The sequence below is a fragment of the Bubalus bubalis genome, chromosome 16, assembly GCF_019923935.1.
Source record: "Bubalus bubalis isolate 160015118507 breed Murrah chromosome 16, NDDB_SH_1, whole genome shotgun sequence".
NCBI classification, from domain to species: domain Eukaryota; kingdom Metazoa; phylum Chordata; class Mammalia; order Artiodactyla; family Bovidae; genus Bubalus; species Bubalus bubalis.
In genome coordinates, this window is record NC_059172.1 from 33,609,329 (window position 1) to 33,628,649 (window position 19,321).

Consider the following 19,321-nt stretch of genomic DNA (forward strand, 5'->3'; position numbering starts at 1 on the left):
CAGCAGGGGGTCAGTAAAGTGGGTGATATGATACAGTTGAGGCTACCACTGACCTCACTTCCCCATTTTTCCCCTCAGCTGCTCTCTCCTTAAGCCAGAGAAATGCAGATATGAAATAGAGCCTCTTGTGTTTTGTATGGGGCTTCCCCGGTGGCTCAGTGGTAAAGAATCTGCCTGCATTGCAGGAGCCACAGGAGACTCAGGTTTGATCCCTGGATTGGGAAGACCCCCTGAAGTAGGAAATGGCAACCTGCTCCAATATTCTTGCTTGTAAAGTTCCATGGGCAGAGGAGCCTGGTGGGCTACAGTGAACGGGGCTGTGAAAAGTCAGACACAACTGAGCGACTGAGCCACCGTGTTATGTATGCTTTACACAGTTAAGAAAACCCACAACCTTGTATTTTCTCCATGATGTTGCTCTGTCTTTTTCTCATTTGACAACTTAAACAGCTTGTGAAATGGGCAAGAAAGTGCTCATTAAACTCTTTTTCAGTTCGGTTCAGTTGCTCAGTCGTGTCCAACTCTTTGTGATCCCATGGACTGCAGCATGCCAGGCCTCCCTGTCCATCACCAACTCCTGGAGTCTACCCAAGCTCATGTCCATTGAGTTGGTGATGCCATCCAACCATCTCATCCTCTGTTGTCCCCTTCTCCTCCTGCCCTCAATCTTTCCCAGCATCAGGGTCTTTTCAAATGAGTCAGCTCTTTACATGAGGTGGCCAAAGTATTGGAGTTTCAGCTTCAACATCAGTCCTTCCAATGAACACTCATGACTAATCGCCTTTAGGATGGACTGGTTGGATCTCCTTGCAGTCCAAGGGACTCTCAAGAGTCTTCTCCAACGCCACAGTTCAAAAGCATCAATTCTTTGGTGCTCAGCTTTCTTTATAGTCCAACTCTCACATTCATACATGACTACTGGAAAAACCATAGCCTTGACTAGATGGACCTTTGTTGGCAAAGTAACGTCTCTGCTTTTTAATACGCTGTCTAGGTTCGTCATAACTTTTCTTCCAAGGAGTAAGTGTCTTTTAATTTCATGGCTACAATCACCATCTGCAGTGATTTTGGAGCCCCCCAAAATAAAGTCAGCTACTCTTTCCACTGTTTCTGCATTTATTTGCCATGAAGTGATGGGACTGGATGCCATGATCTTCGTTTTCTGAATGTTGAGCTGTAAGCCAACTTTTTCACTCTCCTCTTTCACTTTTATCAAGAGGCTTTTTAGTTCTTCTTCACTTTCTGCCATAAGGGTGGTGTCATCTGCATATCTGAGGTTATTGATATTTCTCCGGGCAATCTTGATTCCAGCTTGTGCTTCTTCCAGTCCAGCGTTTCTCATGATGTACTCTGCATATAAGTTAAATATGCAGGGTGACAATATACAGCCTTGACGGACTCCTTTCCTGATTTGAAGTCTGTTGTTCCATGTCCACTTCTAACTGTTGCTTCCTAACCTGCATATAGGTTTCTCAAGAGGCAGGTTGGGTGGTCTGGTATTCCCATCTCTTTCAGAATTTTCCACAGTTGATTGTGATCCACACAGTCAAAGGCTTTGGCATAGTCAATAAAGCAGAAATAGATGTTTTTCTGGAACACTCTTGGTTTTTTGATGATCCAGCAGATGTTGGCAATTTGATCTCTGGTTCCTCTGCCTTTTCTGAAACCAGCTTGAACATCACGAAGTTCATGGTTCACGTATTGCTGAAGCCTGGCTTGGAGAATTTTGAGATTACTTTACTAGCATGTGAGATGAGTGCAATTGTGGGGTAGTTTGAGCATTCATGGCATTGCCTTTCTTTGGGATTGGAATGAAAACTGACCTTTTCCAATCCCTTGGCCACTGCTGAGTTTTCCAAATTTGCTGACATATTGAGTGCAGCACTTTCACAGCATCATCTTTTAGGATTTGAAATAGCTCAACTGGAATTCCATCACCTCCACTACCTTTGTTCATAGTGATGCTTCCTAAAGTCCACTTGACTTCACATTCCAGGATGTCTGGCTCTAGGTCAGTGATCACACCATCATGATTATCTGGGTTGTGAAGATCTTTTTTGTAAGCTCGTTTTTTTAAACTCTTTTTTAACCTCTTTTAGAGGTGAAGAAATCAAGGTCCAGAGAAGTTAAGCAACTTGCTTGTTTGAATTACATGCTGCTGCTGCTGCTGCTAAGTTGCTTCAGTCGTGTCCGACTCTGTGCGACCCCATAGACGGCAGGCCATCAGGTCCCCCGTTCCTGGGATTCTCCAGGCAAGAACACTGGAGTGGGTTGCCATTTCCTTCTCCAATGCATGAAAGTGAAAAGTGAAAGTGAAGTTACTCAGTCGTGTCGGACTCTTAGTGACCCCATGGACTGCAGCCTACCAGGCTCCTCCGTCCATGGGACTTTCCAGGCAAGAGTACTGGAGTGGGGGTGCCATCGCCTTCTCCGGAATTACATGCTAGACAACTGTTATCCTTAGTACTTTTAATACATATTAAGTGAATGAAGTTTAATACATAATAAGTGAATGAAGCAGAACTGGAGCCTACATTCTGTTTCCTTGGCCAGTATTTTGCTACTGTATTATTCTGAGCCCTCTGGGTCCTTTCTGTGAGCAACTTTAGGACTGGCTGGGTTCTGCTGGCCTTTCCTTTGGGATTCCCTCATTCCATAGCTGAAGCTGTGTGCACTCGTTGGAGAGCATCATCCCAATTGTGTTCCCTACAAAGTGAGAAGGGAAAAACACTCCACCCACCGTGATTCTTTTTTTGTTACTTGTTTTCTGGGATCTTCATGTTATTGCTGACAAGAGTGACTCATAGACTTCACTATGTTATTTTCTTGGTTAAGGGAACTTTTTCCTTAGCTCTAGAAGAAATTAATTAATAGTTACATGTGATTAAGGCACAGGTGTTCAGCAGCTTTACCCAGAACACAAGAATCCTCTCTTCTAGCTAAGGCCAGACACATTGCTTTGGTTTGGTAAAATTTTGTAGCCACTGTGTGCTTAGCTATGTGTCAGGTATTATAGGGGAAGTCCTTGGGGTAAGAGGCTCAGAGTTCAGCTGGAGAGATAAAGCACATCTATAAACAAGAAAATAATGTGAGGCAGTTTTTAATAAAATACAAAAATCAAATTGTATACCTATAAATATTTAAACATGGAAAATAAGTTCTAGGGGCTTAGAAGGTATAATGTGTAGAAAGAGTGTGTGCTTTAGTATTATGGGCCATTGACAAGTTAACCCTCTGAACTATTAATACTTTTCTCTTTTCTTTGATATGGGCATAGTAATAGCAGTCTTATAAGGTTGTGAAGATCAAATGATGTTTAATGAGTCTAAAGTACCTGCATAATGTCTGATATATGGTGGTCATAAAACCAGTAGTAAGTCCCTCCTCCCCTTTTCCAGGAGGCTTCCTAGAGGAGCTAAGCCTGAAAGGTTGATTTGGATTTGGGGGCAGGAAAGAGTGGAAGAAGGGTGATGGGAAAAGGAGTCATGGGAATGGTCAGGTCCCGTGAATCTATCAGTCTGGTGGGAGTGGAGGGCACATGAAAGAAGCAATGAGGAGTAAAGCTAAAGAAACCGAAGTTTAGGCTTTATTTAAAGGACATGGGAAGGGAAGGTTTTTTTTGTTTTTTGGAGCTCTGTATACTGGTGTGTATATATGTATAGAAAAGCCCTTTTTATACTCTGCAGTGTAGTATAGTAGCTAGGAGTTTGGGTCTGGAGCCAGACTACCTGTCTCGAAATGCTACCACTTAGTTTACTTGTCTGTGCCTTAGTTTCTTGATCTGAAAACTGGAGGTGATAATAATGATACCTTGTAAGGTTGTTGTGATGAATGAGATAAAAAGTAAAAAGTGCTAGAATAGTAATTGTCACTTAGTACTACATACATGTTAGCTGCTATAATTATTGTTGTTTGTTGTTGTTTTAGTTGCTAAGTTGTATCCGACTCTTTGCAACCCCATGAACCATAGTAGCCGGCCAGTCTCCTCTGTCCATGGGATTTCTCAGGCAAGAATACTGGAGTTGGTTACCATTTCCTTCTCCAGTAATTATTGTAACTATTCTTTAAATGAAAGAAGACTTTTTGAAAATAGTGTATGCCCTTTGATACACTGATCAACTTTGATAATTAAAAAAAAATGCTGATCTATTAACTGAGGGATTGGCATCTGTACTTTGAAGACCTCTGTTCTAGTTAATGAAGAGTCATCAGTGTGGTGAACCTGCAAAAGTGGTGATAAACAAGATCTGATTGGGAGGTGCAGGCTGAAAGAGAGAGAGGAGAATTGGCAGTGGGCTTGGAATGTGGAGCTTGGGCTTGGGTTTTAGGGTGTGTCCACATGAAATCATCTAGGATAATAGATTTGTTGCATTTGGAGGCAATTCTTGGTGGAGTTAGGCAGTAGAAGTGTAGGCCTTAGGCAGCCTTGTCAAAGAACTTGAGTTCTGGTGAGGGAGAGGCACAGTACCCACAGTAAACAGTGTTGCCATAGAAAAAACATGACTGCACATTTTTATGAGTAAGTAAATGTCCGAATAAAATAGGATGATTGAGGACTGTAGGAAACTGGAAGGTGTCACCAGAGGACATAGTAGGTGGATTGGGCTTGAAGGTTGGTTAGGATATGATTACTGCAGACTTCAGGGAGGTGAGAATGGATATAGAATATGATCAAGTTAGGAGCCAAACTTGGACCCAGTTTCTCTATTCCAGAGCATTGCTCCTTAACTAGCCACTTGTTTCTAGACTGTGTGTGGCGGTCTCATCATGTGAACTGCAAAAGTAGCTCCCATTTTCCGAGAAGTGTGGTCTGTGGTGCTCAGGTGGCACCTTGCTAGCTTCTTTGCAGATTTTCAAGTCCCACAAGGGCCAGGCTGAACTGGCATTCTGTGGGGCTGGGGTGGGATATGGAAAAGGTGTAGTTACTCTCTTCCATTTGGATAGGGCTTCAGGAAGGGGTCTGAGGACCTGTTCCTCCCTGCCCCGCCCCATGATTTTTTCCAGCCTGCCTGTGCTGTGTGCCTAGGCGGGGCCTTGCTGGAACATGGGTTTGGTGATGGGGCGGTAGGGTGGCAGGGACTACCAAATTTGGAGCTTCCCTTGAATGAACTGTGGTTTGGTATGAGTTGTTTGCTTTGCTCTGTGTTTATGAAGCATTAAAAGGACTTTTGTTTTCATCTTTGGCTTGCTCAAGGTTAAATCACTAAAGGTTGCATTTGAATGAAACAATTTCTCATATTGGCTGGCTTTAAGTTTTAAGTCTTAAGACCATTAATGGTGGTATCCACCAGCAGAGCTCTTTGTGAGATAAGGTGGCTCTGGTTTCTGTGGGAGGCTGTGTGCAAGGCAGGAAGAAGTGTGTGAGGGCAAGATAGAGAAGCCTCTTGCAGAGTCTCAAGCTTATGCTCAGAGCTTTGGGTCTGTTTGCGTGCAGGGTAGAGCTTGGGCCATTACAGAGTTTGATGAGCTTTACCTGAAGGAGATGCCCCAGAGGGGTAATATAGTTTTTGAAGCATCCAGGGCTATATCGTATTCCTTTTATCCCAAGGCAACACCTCTGCTAGGAATCTAGGCCACGCTGCATGGCTTAGCAGAGTCCTAACCACTGGAAATCCAGGGAATTCCCAACCTAGGACTCTCTAGTTTGCCCTTAGAGACCTCTCCAGTCCTGTCTGTGCAGGACTCAAGCATCCAGCATTCCAGTATCCAGATGTTCCATATTCTCTAAGGCCAAGTCAATGGCCAATCATTCTTCTCTGGGAAGCCTTTCCCTGCCCCTTAAAGGAGAATTTCTCATCTTGCTTCCACAGAACTTGGTATTTCCCTTGATTGTAGCCCTTTTTTTATATCCTGATTGCCTGCTGTCTCCACTAGAAGGTAAGGTTTTGTTCTTGTTTTTCTGGTAAATCTATTGATTTTTTTTTTTAAATAAAAAAAGATTATTTACTGCTGAACATAGCTCTTTCCAAAAGGAACCTCAGGCCAACTCAAGTTTCTAAAAAAATTTTCTGAAATAGATGAAAAAATATATCAAGAACAAACATACTTTTCCTTCATGCTTCCTTTCTGTGTAACTCACATATGTGTAGCTATGTGTAACTCACATAGTTATATTACTAAGACTTGAAGAACACACATTATCACTTGTATGTATAAAACTCACATAGGCGTTAGAAGCAAATGAGTTAGTGAAAAGATGGCTTTGTCTACAACAATGGAGCATAAACTAAAACTTAGGCTTTTTGAAGGCAGAAGTTGTTGTTGTTTTGTGTGTATGTGTGTGTGTCTAGCACCTGAGTTGTATACAAGGTAAACATCAATAATGAAGAGTAAATCAATGAATGATTTAAGATTTTTCGGTGGATTTTTAGTTCTTTTCCTTATTAAAAGCTCAAGCCATTAACTGCATTGATTTTGTGATTGGGCCTCAGGCTGGGGTTAAATTTGATGTCTCCTGTGCAGACTTAAGAATCATTTGAAATGTTCTCCCCTAATAGGGTGTTTCTCCCTGGCCTTTCCTTTTTCAGCATTTCTCTCTTTTCTTTAATTGCCATTAAACATCTGCATTCTGAGGATGAACTGATGGAGGAGAATGTTTCCCTCAGGACATGGTGTCTAATAGCAGTCAAGGCTTTGTGGTTGAATAACTCACTGATTGAATCACTGACTTTGAGGCATCAGGGGAGGGAGCATGGGTATATGTAAGGAGAGTTCAAGAACTCTGTGTGCAGGTAGAGTGAGTGGTGGAGGGAATGGAGTGGTAGGAGTGATGGTAAGATGAAAAGAGAGTGTTCAGAGAAATCTAGAGTTTTAAACTCTTCCTCAGTACCATGTTTTGGATTTTCCTGATCAGAGTCAGAGTAGGTTAGTAGAAAGAGCAGAAGTCAAGAGACTTGACTTTCTTCTGCCACTACCTCATATCTAGGACAAATTGCTGCTGCTCTATTGTTCTCATTTTTATTTGTCAAGTGGAATTGGGAATCTCTGCCCTGCCTGATTCCCTTGACTGTAATGAGGATTGGTGAGATGTTGGATGAGAAAGCTCTGCAGAACAGAGGTGCCATTATCAAAGCAGGAGATAAGTATAATGTCTGTGGTCACCGTTCAAATCTTTTCTCACCAGAGTCTTGTCTCTGGAGGAACTAACTGTTGTAGCCCAGTTCTTTCTTTCTTTCTTTCTTTATTTATTTTTAATTTTATTTTATTTTTAAACTTTATATAACTGTATTGTAGCCCAGTTCTTGATGTTCAGGTTTCTCTGACCTTTCTGTGCTCTCCAGCCTCTTGATAGTCATTCTTCATTACAGTTGTCCCAGCAAGGCCCTCCATTGCCTCTGGCCTCCCTCTGTCAGAGCCCTAACCGAGGTGCCTTGGCATTGCCTATTTGGAAGTGGCTGTTAAGAGTATAGGCTCTAAATAGGGAACCCTCCTACACTGTTGGTGGGAATGTACATTGGTGCAGCCACTATGAAAACAGTATGGAGGTTCCTAAAAAAACTAAAAATAGAGTTGCCATATGATCCAGCAATCTCGCTCCTGGGAATATATCCAGACAAAACTATACTTCAAAAAGATACATGCACCCCTATGTTCATAGCAGCACTATACACAATAGTCAAGACATGAAAACAACCTAATTGTCCATCAAAAGATCAATGGATGAAGAAGATGTGGTGCATATATACAATGGAATATTACCCAGCCATAAAAGGAATGAAATAATGCCATTTACAGCAACATGGATGGGCTAGAGATTATTATACTAAGTGAAGTCAGTCAGAAAAAGATAAATATCATATGATATCACTTATATGTGGAATATAAAGTAGGATATAAATGAACTTAGTTACAAAACAGACTAACTGATGTAGAGAACGATATGTGGTTGCCAAGGGAGGGTTGGGAGAGAGATGGCTTGGAAGTTTGGGGTTAGCAGATACAAACTATTATGTACAGAATGGATGAACAATGAGGTTCTTCTGTATAGCACAGGGAACTAGTATATTCAATATCCTGTGATAAATCATAATTGAAAAGAATATGTAAAAGAATATATGTATAACTGAATCACATTGCTGTAAAGTAGAAATGAACACAACACTGTAAATCAACTATACTCGATAAATTAAAAAAAAGAAGAGTATGAGGTCTAGAGTCAAGCTGCCTGGGTTTGAATCCTTACTTTTACAACTTACTTGCTGTGTGCTCTTAAGCAAGTTACTCAGTCTCTCTGTGCCTTGTTTTCCTATCTGTACATGAGGAGAATAATAGTAATGATGTCGGAATTCCATGGTGGTCCAGTGGTTGAGACTCAGTGCTTTCACCACTGTGGCCAGGTTTAATCCTTGGTAGGGGAATGACGATCCTGCAAGCCATGCAGCATGACCAAAAACAAAAAAACAAAAACAAAACCGTAACCACTTCTCTAAGTTCCTGTGTAAATTAAATGCAGCAGTATACGTGGAGAGCTTAGAATAGCACTTGCCATATTAGTAAGCATTCAAAATTGTTATGTGTTGTTACAATAATTACTTAACTCTCCAATCTCTGATTGGAATGCCAGTAGGCCAGGAGCATATCCATTTCCTCATTGTATCCCATAGGATTGGAGCAGCAGACATTTGCAAAGAATTTCTGGAAGGAGAGTTTAAGTGTGAATACTGGATTCCCTGGTGGCTAGGTGGTAAAGAATCCACCTGCAGTGCAGGAGATGTGGGTTGGGTCAGGAAGATCCCCTCGAGTGGGAAATGGCAACACGTTTCAGAATTCCTGCCTGGGAAATCCCATGGACAGGGAAGCCTGGTGGGCTACAGTCCATGGGGTTGCAAAGAGTTGGACACAACTGAGCAACTAAACAACAACAACAATTTGATTTGCCATATGTAATACTAACTTTGTGACCAAGAGACTTGTCTTCTCTGAGCCCTAGTTTCCTCATCTGTTAAATGGCAATCATAGTCCTTGTCATGCAGGGCTGATGTGAAGATTGAATATATATGAACTGCTAGGAATTGTGTAAATATAGTTCCCTCCATACCCATGAGCTGTGTAGAATGGGGGCCCAGGAATCTGCCAATTACTATTGTACCCCTTAGTGGCCTAGTGAACCGAGGATTGCTCCTGCAGTGATGTTTTCTGGATATTTTGACTTAGGACAGAAGAAAGAAGCATTACCTTGGGATTTCCCTTAGTGTTTCCGGCCTTTTCTGTCTGTTTTCCCTGATTGTTCTCCTTTGGATTCTAAGTTCCTAGAATAGCCATAATATTTTTCTACTTCTTAGTTTCCCAAAGTCTTAAGCAACCAGACCACTTTTGTTTTGGCTCCTCTAAGCTTACTCTGTTTGGCCCTTGTCATTCTTCATTAGCTATTAGAATATCCTGCTTATTTTCAGTTTCCTGACACATTGTATTCTTTTTCAAGGCCAAAATAGCACCCAAATCATCTGAGGCAGAGCCCTTTATCTTGCTCACTCTAACTAGTGAGCATAGTGGCCTGTGAGGTGGAAGACCCGAGTTCCAGTGCCGGCTGTGACCCACGTCTAGCTGTGTGACCTTGGGCAAGGCTCTTTCCCTCTCTGGGGCTCAGACACTTCATCGTTAAAGTGAAGGATTTGAACCAAGTAAGTGGTTTCTAAGGATCTTTGAATTCTATGGTGTGAGTTTGGTCAAGTCATTTTTCTTTTAGGGGGTAGTCTTAGCTTCCTCATCTGTAAAACTAAGTGGGTTAGCCTGAATAATTTATAGTCAATTCTAGGCCTTAGTCTTTCCTTTTTTTTTTTTTTTTCTGCCTGTATTACTTTCTGGAGCATTTCTGTGACAGTTAACAGCTGTGGACAGGAAACGCTTGAACACTTCTAACTTGGCAAAGATTGTTACTCCCTCTGAACCTCATCCCAGCCCATTTCCTGTGTTTACAGCGTTTGGGTTTTTTGCTTAGTGACAGGCCTGACAGGTCATACTCCAGTTCTGTCTCCATAGCCTGGTGCAGGGTAGACCAAAGTGAGTACTAATTTGGAAGTTGAGAGACAGGATTTCAGTCTCCACTCAGCTGTGTGACCTTAGGCAAATAACTTTGCCTCTTAGGGTTCAATATCTTTGTCTGTAAAACCAGAGAATTTAACTAGTGAGTCTTTCTGGCTCTGATATTATAGGGTATGGATATTTGCCTCCTTTTTTTAATTCCCCCTGAAGCACCCTTTGTTTAGCCTGTTTTTTCCACATACTCCACCCTGGAAGGGACCCTGGGGAGCTCCCTTCACATTTTCCATGTGAGATAAAATAAGAGTAAGAAAGTCTAACCGGCATCTCAGGCCCAAACTGGCAGCAAAAAGGAGTTGAGGTGGAAGGCTGGTGTGACTGAATTGCCTAACAAACCAGCTGTATGGTGGGTAACCAAGTGGGCACCAATATGTATTTATTCTTATTAAGATTCTGTAGATAGATAATATCCTAGTTCCACCCCTACTTTCACCATTTATGTGACTTGAGTAGATCATGTAGTGTATCTGGGCTTCAGTTTCCTCATCTTACATTGGGGATAATAAAGGTACCAATACACAGAATAATAAAAGAGACACCATGTGTAGAAGTCACAGCATAGTTCCTGTCTTGTTCATCCTCCCTTTCTCCCTTAGGTAGTTATAATGTCCTTAATTCTGTTCTTGCAGAAATAGTGATAGGACTCTCAAGTCCCACTTCAGAGGAGCTAACAGGCCACCTGGGATATAATTCAATTATGAGCAGAAGAAACCTTATGAGGTGGTGCCTGGCCCAGATTGGGCTCAGTGCTTTGACCTGGAGTGGTTCAAGAAGCTTTCCTGGTGGAGATGGACTTTCCCTGGGCCTTGAAGGGCCAGCAAGCCTTAAACATGAAGAGCTGGGGAGAGAGTAGGGTTAGCTACCCACCTACATCCTACAGCTGGCGTGTTGGATAGGTCAGTTTCACATACATCTCTTCCTTCTCCCTTCAGCTGGTAGTTATTATTCAAGAGATTTAAGTTTTTAAGAGAAAAAAAATTTTAAGGCAGTAAGAAGACATAACATTTATCTAGACCAAACTAGTTTTACTTTAATCAGTGGGCAAGGTAAAGTTTGCTTGCATAATTTTAAACACTTAGAACATTATGGTTTTTATGCCACATTTTACAGATGAAGAAACAGTGCCTCCAAAAGGTTGAGCAACTTTTTCAGGTCAATGTTAACAAGTTACAATAACAAGTCAAAGGAGTTCTTCATGGTAATTGAGTATAGTCAAAGCTGGGTTAGGAGATATGTATAATTTAGCAGTTCTCAGTTCTGTTTATTCACCCAAGTTTTTAGTAATCTGTAATAGTGCTTATTTTTCTGAGATGGCTATCTTATTCCTGGCTTGCACCCTATATTCACCTCTTGCTTTTAGTAGAAATTTCCAATTCTCTAAATCTCCAGTTCTACTGTTGACTTAAATTCTACCGCCTTACCTAAACTTAGAACCCTTAATTCTTTTCCCAAATATTGATCAAGCACGTACTATATGCTATATATACCTAGAGACGGATGCAAATACTGGTTTCTGTTTGGATCTTTTAGTTTAGTAATTAGACAATTAGACAAAAACCACTTGGTAGTAATCAAACGGTTACTATGTGCCATGCTTTATTGGAAGTATTATACATTAGATGTAGTAACTCACTTAATTTGCACAACTTTATGAGGTAGGTACATATTATTTTCTACTTGTTTTAAGATAATGAGATGACTTCCCTGGTGGTCCAGTGGTTAGGACTCTGTGCTTCCACTGCAGGGTCCTGGGTTTGATCCCTTGTTGGGGAACTCGGTAGGATTTCCACAAGCTGTGCAGTGCAACAACAACAACAAAAAACAACAATGAAAGTGAAATGAGGCATCAAGAGGTTGTCATTGGTCTAAGTGTGATAGAGGGCAGCACAGGGGTTACGAGAATACAAGAGGGGCTCTAGTCTAACCCGAGGAGATTCAGTGCAGAGACCTGTTAGAAGAACTGGAAAAAGCCTGAATAGAATCTTGAAACTTGAGTAGGAGTTAGTCAGGTGAAGAATGGGGCAACGATATTGCAGGCAGAGGGTACATCATGTACAGAGCTGCAAAGTGAGTCTCCTTTTTTATTTTATTTATGTAATTGAAAGTGGTTTAGTGTGGTGGGAGTGTGGGGTGTGTGTGAGTGAGTGGTAAGGGATAAGGCTAGAGAACTTGGTTAGGGACTGCCTCTTGAAGAGCCTTGTGTGATTTGTTTTTTTATATTCATTATATGAGCCATAGGTTTCCATTGGTTTCCAGTCTTGGAGATTTGAAGCCCTGTAAAGGTCCTTGAGGAGTATCTTGTGAATCCATGTTATTTCCACAGTCATTTTTCAGTTGGGGGTTACTAAAAGTACAACTATTATTTATGGAGCTTTTTTGAATTACTCATTAAAAAAAAGCTAGGAATCACAGTTGTAGGAACTTGGGAGCACTACAAAGAATTTTTTTAATTAAAATTTTTGTTGAGATAATTATAGATTTATTTGTGATTTTAAGAAATAATATAGGGAGATCACTGGGAAACTTTGTGCAACTTCCCCCACAGTAGCATTTTGATAAACTGTAGTATATCACAACCAGAATATTGACATTAGCACAACCCACTGATCTTGTTCAGATTTCCTCAGTTTTGCATGTACTTGTGTGTGTGTATTTGTGTGTACCAAGTTCTAGTCTGACACCATAAGGGTCATTCATATTGTTGTTCTAGTTTTTTTTTTTTAACTGCCCACATGGCTTGTGAGATCTTAGTTTCCCAAGTGGGGATGAAATCTGGGCCCTTGGCAGTTAATGCACTGAGTCCTAACCACCGGACCACCAGAAAGTTCCTTCATGTTGTCCTTCTATAATCACACCCTTCCCTCCCATTCCCTTCCATGTCCCTAATCCCTCTACTCTTCATTTCTAAAATTCTGTCCTTTAAAAAATGTTATATAAATAGAATCATGAGTTTGTAACCTTTTGGAATTGGCTCTTTTTGCTCAGCATAATTCCCTGGGACTTCACCCAAGTAGTTATGTGAATCATCCCTTCATTCCTGTTTATTGCTGAGTAGTATGTAAGTACTAGAGTGTAACTGAATGAAGGACATACAGACCTATTCCAGTTTTTGGCTATTACATGTAAAGCTTCTGTAAATATTTGTGTACAGGTTTTTATGGTAACCTGTGAGTGATTTGATTCAAGACTGTGGTCTGGTCAGATCTGAATTTTAGAAAAATTATACTGAGTGCTTCGGTAGAGGATGAGTTTAAGGGAAACTATAGCAGAGATGGAGAAATCAGTGAGGAAGCTACTGTAGTAACCCCAGCAAGACGCATCGAGACCTGAGCTCTGTTCTCTGTGAGGTGGAATGTGCTTTGCCAGAGAGGCCCTTCCTCAGAAATTGCATCAGGCTTGTGCACATGAGGGATCAGGGTCGGGGAGCCTGGACTGTGAGGAGCCTCAGACACGCTTCATTCCTCGTAGTCCCTGTTCAGAGGAACGGCTCTGCTACCGTAGCTGAGAACTGCGTCGGGTGAGGAAGGGCTGTGAACCTGGTTCTTGGCATGATCCTCAGACTGCCAAGGTTTTCAGTAGGTGTTCTTGATTATCTTCTCTCAAGAAAATAGGAAGGGGGGTCAGTTAGCTTCTTGTATTGTCCAAGTGGTGGCTTACATGGGGCAGAAAGATGGTGAGAAGCTCTCTCCTAGTCCTGGTCTCTTTTGGAGCCTAGGAATGTGTTCTCTGGTAAGCCAGCCAGCAGTGGGTCTGGGAGACTTGAGGATGACCTCTTATTGCTATGGAAACTGGAATCCACATTGTTTTTACCCCACGCCATGGTGTGCCTGGCTCCTCAGTGTTTATATCTTCAAGGCATTTATCACTGTGCTCTTGGGGCTGCTGTGATAAGCAATGATTGTTAGGAGCCAGCCCAGCTTCTGAACCCAAGGGTGTAATCCTAGAGGATCCACTAATAGGCTGGACATCTGCCCTGGGCACTGTGCAGAGTCCCTATCTGGGCAGGTCCTTGGAACTTACTCCAGCATTGTTAGAAAACTCTTCCTAGCAGAACACTCTTTTGAGTTGTTTGTAATTATTTTTTTGGCCATCTCAGACCCTGACAAGTACTGGCCAGGACACAGGAATGTTTGGGTCAGGCTCCAGGTCAGAGAATTTGGGGTGGCTTTTGAACAAATGTGTGTTGAATTTCTCTGGGACTGTCATGCTTCTTGGCTCAGATACCTTTAGAATGCAAAGAGTGTAAAGACCTATGGTGTTTAGGACCCCAGAGCTGAGAAAGCAGATCTTCCAAAGTCAGTCCACAGCTTTCAGTTGTCACTAGGCCAGGTACTGTGTTGCCCAGCCCTGATCCAGAAACAAGGGACGCCAGAAAAATCAGACTCCTCTTGCTGTAGTTGGAAACAACAGACTCACAGGTAAAAAGCAAAGACTAGAGAAGTGACAAATGAATGATTGACATTTTAATAGGGGTTTACTGTTTGTAAAGAACTTTACTGATTTTTCAGACAAGAAAATTAATCCTTAGAAGTAGTCAGAGTATAAGAAAGTTGAATTCAAAGACCTATATCTACCACTTCTGTTATTCAGTATATATTTTAATAATTCGGGGTAAGAATGGAGGGGACCCAGGAGTATACACTGGGAGTCAGAACAACAAGAAGGCTCCTGCACCAGAAGCCTCAGTTATTGAGGTCATGGGCTGCTTTGTGGGGACTAACTTTGAGGATTAGCCATCTTACTCTGGAAAGAGGCTTCTTGTTAGATCAAAATTTGAAGAAAAGAATACTGGGAGGAGGAAGATGGTAGAAATGGGACACAAAGGGGTGACTGAGTGCCCTCCTAGTGTCTTTTAAACTTGGTTTCTAAGTCCTAGTAGAGAAGGGGTCTTTGGCTAGTGCTGGGCACTGAAGAAGTTAAGGCAAACCCAGGAAGTTCTGTTTTACTCTTCTTGGGGAGTGGCACAGGCTCAGTTAGGGCTTCTGTGATTGCCCTTAATAGACAAAAAGAACCTGATGGAACCCATCCTGCCCACCCTCCACCCCCTGCTTTGTTGGCCATGGAGAGTGAGAGTTAGTAGTTTTCAGAAGCCCTCTTGCAAAGGCTCATCTTGTCTATCAGCCATAATCTTGCCACATACATGGCATAGATGTTGGTGAGGGCTCTCCCACAAGTCAGAATGGCTCTCATTAAAAAGATGACAACAAATGCTGGAGAGGGTGTGGAGAAAAGGAAACCCTGCTACACTGTGAGTGGGCATGTAAGTTGGTGCAGTCACTATGGAGAACAGTATGGTGGTTCTTGAAAAAACTAAAATAGAGTTATCATGTGACCCAGCAATCCCACTCCTGGGTGTATATCTAGAAAAAAACTAAAATTCAAAAAGATACATGCACCTCTATGTTGATAGCAGCACTTTTAGCAATAGCCAAGGTATGGGAGCAACCTAAATGTCCATTGACAGATGAATGGATAGAGAAGATGTGGTATACATATGCAGTGGAATACTGCTACTGCTAAATCACTTCAGTCGTGTCCGACTCTGTGTGACCCCATAGATGGCAGCCCACCAGGCGCCCCCGTCCCTGGGATTCTCCAGGCAAGAACACTGGAGTGGGTTGCCATTTCCTTCTCAAATGCATGAAAGTGAAAAGTGAAAGTTAAGTCGCTCAGTCGTATCCGACTATTTGCGACCCCATGGACTGTAGCCTACCAGGCTCCTCCATCCATGGGATTTTCCAGGCAAGAGTACTGGAGTGGGGTGCCATCGCCTTCTCCGAATGGAATACTACTCAGCCATAAAAAGAATGAAATAATGCCATTTGTAGCAACCTGGATGGACTAGAAGTTATCACACTAAGTGAAGTAAGTCAAAAAGAGAAAGACAAATACCATATGATATCACTTATATGTGGAATCTAAAATATGACACAAATGAACTTATCTATGAAACAGAAACAGATTCACAGACATAGAGAACAGACTTGTATGTGTAAAGGGGAAGGAGGGTGGGGGATGGATAGATTGGGAATTTGGGGTTAGCAGAATCAAACGATTATATATAGGATGTAGGATGGCTAAACACTGAGGTCCTGTTGTAAAGCACAGGGAACTATGTTCAATATCCTGTGTTAAACCATAAAATTATGTGTGTATATATATATATCTATAAACCATAAAATTATATGTGTATATATATATATATATAACTGAATTATTTTGCTATACAGCAGAAATCAATACAACATTGTAAATCAACTATACTTCAATGAAATAAATTAAAAAAAGAATTTAGTGAATCTTCTAATCTGGTTCTGACACTGCTTTGCCAGCCCACCTAGGGCAGAACAAACCCATTTCATGGCCTCAGTTTCCTACTCTTGTTGTAAAGTGAGCAGTGGCCCTTAATGCCAACCAAAGCTCTTCTAACTCTGCCATGTAGAGTTAGAGTTTGATGAGGGATCCCAATATCCGTTACACCTGTTCTTTGCCAGGACCTTTTGCACAACTGGCAAAAAAAATCCCCTTTGACTTGGAGTCTTTTAATAAATCAAATTGTGTGAGACACTGTGCTCCTCGCTCTTGGGTTGCTTTGCTTGGATAGCCTTTGCTTCTACCCCTGCCGTCTTCTGCCTGTTGTTCAGGCTGTGCCATCTCCTGTCACTCTGGTCTCTTGACCCTGCACCATATTCTACTTCGTGTCTTTGTAGCACATGAATTATGCTCATTCTAGTACTTTCTGTGAGCAAGGACTGTATTTGTTCATCTCTGATTTTGCTCCTTCGTGTAGCAAATTCTTTTGGGTATTTGGGTATTTATTCTTTTGGGTATTTATTTGCTTATTCAACAGATGTTTATTGAAGCGCAACTTTTGTACTAGGTGCTAGAAGCTAGGATTCAGCCATGAAGATAGCCATGATTCCTGCTGCAGTGGCGCTTACAGTGTAGTGAAGAAGACAAATATTTAGCAAAGTATCACATAATCACGATTGTGAAAAATGTTAGAAATGAAAAATACAGAGTACTTTGGGGAATATATAATGTGGGCCTAAACTAGTTTGGGAAAGAAGATGAATCAAAGAAGATTCTTGGAAGAAGAAAATGTTTAAGCTGAGACTAGCAGTATGAGTCACAATGTGCAGCTTAAGAAAGAGAAGAGTCTTTCATATAAAAGGAATTCTAGGTGGTTTTTAACCTGGGCTAGACATTAGCATCACCAGATAAAGCGTATATGAAGCAACTGGACTGGTGCCTCATCCTGGTGCTTACTGATGCGAGTATAAAGTGATATGACTGCTTTGGAAAACAGTTTGTCAGTTACTTAAAAAGGTAAGCATGGCCTTGTTGTATAACCCAGCAGTTCCATCCTTAGTGGAACTTAAGGAAAAGAAAACATCTCATTTTCACTCAAGAAAAATGAAAACAAGTGTCCACACAAAGATTTATACACTAATATTAATAACACTTTATTTGTAACAGCTAGAAATTGGTTAATGGATAAACAAGTTGTATATCCATTCAATGGAATCTTCCTGCTGCTGCTGCTAAGTCGCTTCAGTTGTATCCGACTCTGTGTGACCCCACAGACGGCAGCCCACCAGGCTCCACCGTCCTTGGGATTCTCTAGGCAAGAACACTGGAGTGGGTTTCCATTTCCTTCTCCAATGCATGAAAGTGAAAGTGAAGTCTCTCAGTCGTGTCTGACTTAGTGACCCCATGGACTGCAGCCTACCAGGCTCCTCCGTCCATGGGATTTTCCAGGCAGGAGTACTGGAGTGGGTTGCCATTGCCTGCTCCGTCAATGGAATCCTACTCAGCAATAAATTGGAGCAAACTACTGATTCATGTGATAGCAGGGTTGAATCTTAAATCACACTGAACAAAAGAAGCCAAACACAAAAGACTACAGAGTTATTATTATATTTATTTGAAGTTCTAGAACAGGCAAATGAAAGTCTCAGTCGTGTCCAACTCTTTGCAACCCCATAGACTGTAGCCAGCCAGGCTCTTCGGTCCATGGAGTTTTGCAGGCCAGAATACTGGAGTGGGTAGCCGTTCCCTTCTCCAGGGGATCTTCCCAACCCAGGGATTGAACCCAGGTCTCCCGCATTGCAGGCAGATTCTTTACTGTTTGAGCCACCAGGGAGGCCCAGAACAGGCTAAACTAATTTCTAATGATAGAAATCAGATCAGTGATTGTGTGGGGAAGAGGATGAAGGTTGGCACTGAGGAACTGAGTGGGAGCATTTTGTGACAGTGGAAGTGTTCTAGATCTTAAACAGGTTAGTGTTACGTGAGTACTTATGTTCGTCAAACACATTGAACTGTTTACACTTAAAATTTGGGACATTTTATTGTGTGCAGCTGTACCCTGAAAATACCCATGCTCCATTTTAATAAATGTCAAAAAAAAGGTAAAACTTACTTATGATGTTGAAAGTCAGAATAGTAATTACCACTGTGGGGTCATGGTAGTACTGATTGGAGAGGGGAAAAGGGAGAGAGTCTTCCTAGAGTGTTAGGAATGCTCTATATCTTGATTTTGGTGGAAGTTTAAAGGATATATATATTATATATAATTATATAAATATAAGTTTATATAATTATAAACTTATACATAATATATATATAAGTTAATTGATCCTTATATTTTTAAAATTTAGTGATTGATGGATTTATGGCTGTGTTGGGTCTTTGTTGCTGTTCGTGGGCTTTCTCAAGCTGAAGCAAGCCGGGGCTGCTCTCTAGTTGCAGTGCCCAGGCTTCTCATTGTGGTGGCTTCTCCTGTTGTGGAACATGGGCTCTACAGTGCTGGCTCAGCAGTTGTGGTGCATAGACTCAGTTGCCCTGTGGCACGTGGGGTATTCCTGGAACAGGGACTGAACTTGTGTCCCTTGCATTGGCAGGTGGATTCTTAACCACTGGACCATAAGGGAAGTCTGGTCCTTAGGTTTATTTATGCACTTTATTTTATGTGTGTTATTTCTGTTTATTTTAAAGTATTTATTTATTTGGCTGTGTCAAGTCTTACTTATGGTATGTGGGATCTTTCATTGCAGTGCACAGATTTTCTAATTTTGGCACACAGACTTAGCTGCTCTGTGGCATGTAGAATCCTCTCAGACCAGGGATGGAACCTGAGTCCTCCACATTGCAAGGTAGATTCTTAACCAACAGACCACCAAGGAAGTCCCCTATGTGTGTTATTTCTCAATTAAAGAAGAAAAAGAAAAAAACCCTGCCCCTAAACCATACCTTGGTCTCAACCATAGAGATACTGGGG

The 19,321-nt window shown here is 41.7% G+C and overlaps 1 protein-coding gene across 6 annotated transcripts in view; it reads left to right on the forward strand.

Annotated features, from left to right (window-relative positions):
• Nucleotides 1-19,321, forward strand: part of STIM1 (stromal interaction molecule 1) — a 202,129-nt gene that overhangs the window by 84,764 nt on the left and 98,044 nt on the right. Inside the window, exon 1 of one of the 6 annotated variants that reach the window (XM_044929420.2) lies at nt 9,468-9,620. The exons of the other annotated variants lie outside the window; for them this stretch is intronic. The gene's annotated coding sequence lies outside the window, so the exon portion shown is untranslated. Of the gene's footprint in view, nt 1-9,467; nt 9,621-19,321 lie in introns of those variants that run through there. 6 annotated transcript variants of the gene reach the window in all.